We start from the raw sequence: 5,278 nt of genomic DNA, 5'->3' as shown, positions 1-5,278 counted from the left end.
TGTTTGACCATAACCAGTTGAGCATGTTCCTTAGTGGCTGACGATATGTGCATTTCTGATCACGAGCAGAAGTAGTAGGGTAGCATCATAGCCATGTGTTGAAAGGAATTCTTTGGGGTTTGGATTGTAGTAACGCCTTAATAGCAGACATTTCCGGTAAGCTTATCCACGCATGCGCAGGGACTAGTTCCGGAAGGAACACGGGAAGAGTCTCATGCGCATGCGTGGTCATTCGACATACAAGTTTCGCGCCCTTATTCATTCTCTTTTCTCGCCGGCCGGCGGAGGAGCCCAGACGTACAAGCAGCCTGTCTCCAACATTCCAACTCTGGAGACAGCTCTTTCCAACATTCCAACTCTGGAGCTAGACAAATAACCACTTAACATCATTGACGGCTTTTCAGCAACCAAAGGGCGAAGTGCTGCCTATTTCCTCTGTAAATAAATATTGTTGTGTTGATGGTTCAGAATCTGCGTTCCGTTGTTTCTTCAGAAATTTAATGTATGGAAGCGGGTATACACCTAATGGTGTATAACCACTTTCCTATAATTGGTGACCCCGAGTAAGAACAACCGCAGCCGAGGATTCTGATCTACCGACCGATAATACTACACTAGCCGCCGCTGACATAAGTAAATACGGCATTTCGAACAGCTACCCGACTCAAGAACAAACGCAGCCCGGAGATTTCCTACAATTGGTGACCCCGAATAAAGAACAACTGCAGCCGAAAATCTGAACTGCGACCAATAATACTACAATTGGTACCCCGAGCTAAAAGATCTACAGACCTCGTTTCAACAGCCATTGAATTCGTACGTTTCGCGACGTTCAACTTCAGGATTGCCTCTACATTCTCATCCATCACAAGTGAAAAGCTAAGAAAATTTTTTCTACGTTAAAGTTTTTCATTTTGTCAATGACTTCCAGAGTCTATAACCGAAGACTTCTTTACGGCTAAGACCTTTGTGGTTTTTCACACAAAAAACTTCACGGTTATTTCATCCTCACAACTTTTTCAGCAAATTCCTACATGTTTCACGAGACGTCAATTCATTCTTACACAGCGTCCTCTACTTGCTGAAAATAGCAGTAAAATGCACAGTTACATTTCAGTGAGTACATAACATCTGTTGATGCTTACTTGTTCCCAGTTCAGCTTATTTTGTCACCTCTCCGTTTCTCTCGGCCAGAAAATGGAAGAGTTACTGGCTTATCTTCATTTGCACGGGATCTTTTTGTCATTTTCGCTCGCAGCTCCGAATTCATGACGGTACCTCTCAAATAGACGCCCTGTCAAATTTCTCTCGCCTGATACGCACCAACAGCTACCATCCCGCTTCTAATGGGATGGTTGAGCGTTTTCATAGGCAATTTAAGGCTGCCTTACACGCCTCGCCTAACCCGCAGTCTTGGGTTGAATTTCTTCAAGGTCGACGCTAATGGTCGTACAGAGATTGTGTCTGTCGACCGTCTGAAAAAGCGTACCTTGACAAACCCTCAACTTTCGTGTACGACGTGCCCGTTTTTCAAACACCACACACCACTGTCAACATCATTACCACCACACACATACAGAACACAGCTACAGCTACAGCCAGTTTACAGCGACGACATCAACAATCACAACGTACTACCAACATCGTCAACATGATTTCTCCAAGTACACAAGCAACCGACATCAACAAGCGCCGTTTTATCTCGACTCTGTTAGAGTGGATGTTTCCACTCACGATCAACAGACCAGCCAGAATATTCAGTACCAGGTAACGCATGTCCCAGCCAGCATCCGACGCTCAACTACAGCTCTGCTCCTTGACCGCAACTTCCTGCGTATGAACATTCTAAATCTCCTTGTGTAACTTTAATAGAATATTCCGCACCAGGTAACACAGGTCCCAGCCAGCATCGACGCTCAACTACAGCTCTGCTCCTTGACCGCAACTTCCTGCGTATAGACATTCTATCTCCTTGTGGAATTTTAATACGAACTGGTTTTCTCTATCTCAGTGTTTTAAGACTTTTCACAGTCTGTTACAGACACTTTTACTATGTTCTGTGTTTTTTCTCACACACACACTTGTGCACTCATATATTTTCTTTCCTTTCAGAAAAAAACAAACAATCAGACTTTTACATCGCGTGATTCCAGTTTCCTGGACAGTTGTCATCACGGTTGTTTTGTCATTGTCATTTCATTTGTACATTGCATGCATGTATCTCACAAGTGTACATTCATTTCTTTGATTTTACTTTGTGTGTGTTTGTGCCACATCGTGTGGGTGGTTTCGGTGGCCATCTTGCCTCAGGCGTTCCTCCAAATTTTCTATTTTCGTGCTTTCGGCACTCGCAGGGGAGCCATGTAGTAACGCCTTAATAGCAGACGACATTTCCGGTAAGCTTATCCACGCATGCGCAGGGACTAGTTCCGGAAGGAACACGGGAAGAGTCTCATGCGCATGCGTGGTCATTTGACATACAAGTTTCGCGCCCTTATTCATTCTCTTTTCTCGCCGGCCGGCGGAGGAGCCCAGACGTACAAGCAGCCTGTCTCCAACATTCCAACTCTGGAGACAGCTCTTTCCAACATTCCAACTCTGGAGCTAGACAAATAACCACTCAACATCATTGACGGCTTCTCAGCAACCAAAGGGCGAAGTGCTGCCTATTTCCTCTGTAAATAAATATTGTTGTGTTGATGGTTCAGAATCTGCGTTCCGTTGTTTCTTCATAAATTTAATGTATGGAAGCGGGTATACACCTAATGGTGTATAACCACTTTCCTATAGGATAGTTCACCTCTTGAAACATGGATGTTTCATTCATCATCCTTAAACAAACATTAGAGTACAGTTGTGGAATTTAGCTGATGTTAACATAAAGCTGAAGATCAGTGAAAAAGAGAATACCTACGCTGAACTATTGAGAAATCTGCAGTTACCCTATCCAGATTACAAATTCAGGTTTATACCTGTAATTATTGGAGCACTGGGAGAAGTAACACACTGCCTAAATACCAATCTTGAGAAATTAGGTCTCTCAAAACCAGAAAAGAGAAAGCTGATTCACTGGAGCTGGAAAGATTTACAGATTTTAATCTGTAAAAGTTTCCAGATGTTTATCATTTAAGTATACATGAGCACGTCTAGATATGCAAATATATGCATGAGGAGACATAAATAAAACAAAACATACAAATCTGCGCATTTACATACAAAAATACCCTGTTGGTGTTGATGAAATTCTAATGAAGAAGCCTGAGATCTAGGTTTTTTCCCTCATACCTGTTTATAAATTTTTCTTTCATTATTCCTTAACCTCATCATCTACTTTTTTTTTACTCTCATTTCCTTATCTCATTAGGCCAAACGTCTATCCAAATAGTTCTGTAGTAACGCCTTGTCTCGTGCGCATGCGTAGTCATCAATATCCAAGTTTGGCGCCCTGATTCTTTCTCTTTTCTCGCTGGCCGGCGACGATGGCAGACGTCCAACAGCGGAGCTCTCTAACATGTCAGCACCAGAGCTTCACAAATAACTGCTGCCTATTTTCACCATAAATAAATATTGTTGTGTTGATAGTTCGGAGTCAGCGTTTCGTTGTTTATTTAGAATTTAATATAGGAAAGCAGGTGTACACCTAATGGTGTATAACCAATTTCCTATAGTTCTGAAAAGACCGGGCTGATTAATTAGTCGATTAAGACTGCAGTTTAAGGCATTTGCAATATGACCTTCGTTAAAGTTCGTCAGAAGAAAACTAGTACAAAATAGCAAGAGAAACCATGCCAACAGTTAAAGCCTGTAAAAAGCCTAGGAAGATGGTACACTAACTTGTTTTCTGATAGGAGTAGTGGCACAAACTGAGGATGGGTTAAAATAATAGATAGATTAAAACTACTGGGCAAATACAAGATCTGTATTTGCAGTTTGACCTGTAGTAACGCCGTGCGCATGCGTGGAATTCAACATCCAAGCTTTCCCGCTTTGATCGATCTCTTTCTTGCTGGCCAGCGATTGAGCATGGACGTGTCTAGCTGTCTCTCCATCTTTCGAACTCACGCTAGACAGCTCACATCAATATACCAACGTCCCAACAACCATGTTCTCACACACCGAAGACGTCTCAACAAACTAGATTAAAGATGTATATTTTCCACCATGAATAAATATTGTTTGTGTTGATAGTTTGGAGTTCAGCGTTCCGTTTGTAGTGACGTCATATTGGCGCCAAAAAGCATAGGCGCCATTACTGAATCCTTAACCACGCATGCGTGGGTTTCAACATCGAAGCGTTCTCGCTATTAGACTGTCTCTTACCAAGCCAGACAGCGACCAAGCAAGACGTCTAAGCAAGCTCTCCCATTTGAGTGTGGTTGAACCAAGTTGTCTCTATAACGACACCAGCTCGAAGAACCGTACATCTACATTTCAGGCTACTCTAAAACCGGACAATTAGAAGCTGTTTACCTTTTCCACCGAACAATAAATATTTGTTGTTGTTGATCAGTTTGGAGTTTCTGCGTTCAGTTCTCTTCCAATTTAATGTAGGAAAGTTAGGTGTATATCTAAAGATATATAACCCACTCTCCTAAACGCTCATATTCTTAATTTAATATAGGGAAAGTCAGGTGTACATCTAATGATGTATAACCCACTTTCCTATAGACCTATATCTCCGTATTGTTTGACCCATGGTCATATACGAAACAACACTGACAAGAATGGAGACCATGGAACAAAAATGCAGTGTCTACATTAGGAAATGTCTTAGTCTAAGTACTATATCGAAAGAGAGGGCCTCTTCAATTACCTATAACTTCAATCTTTGAGGTCTACAAAGCTGAAAAGGTACGAAACAGTTATGATGTTGAGGCTAAACCGAAGATCTAGAAATACGAAACAATCCGCCATGTCTCAAACTGCAAGAAACTGTTACGCAGAGAAAGAAACTGATGACATAATAGCATCACTTAAACATCGAGATAGAGTGGGAGAAATTGAAAGTGACTGGAAATGTATTGGTTGTTATCCATTCAAATCATTTTCGACGATGACACACAAGGAGTGCAGAGCTGATGTTAGTGTCTATGTCAAAGCTAGAGAAGCAGAGAATAAGGAACTGCATTTGATTCAATGGTCCAGGAAGGTCATATCAGCAAGTGGGAAGAAGAGATTATTGAAAGGAAAGTGGTTGGGAAGAGATCCAAAAGTGGAGCACATCACAGTTGAGCTTCCTTCTTCAAGCCACCCTATGATGAAGGTATTTATAGAAAAT

Source organism: Octopus bimaculoides, chromosome 20 (genome assembly GCF_046866305.1).
Source record: "Octopus bimaculoides isolate indiv1 chromosome 20, ASM4686630v1, whole genome shotgun sequence".
NCBI classification, from domain to species: domain Eukaryota; kingdom Metazoa; phylum Mollusca; class Cephalopoda; order Octopoda; family Octopodidae; genus Octopus; species Octopus bimaculoides.
The sequence above is the reverse complement of the archived record's forward strand: the minus strand, read 5'-3'. Positions refer to the sequence as shown.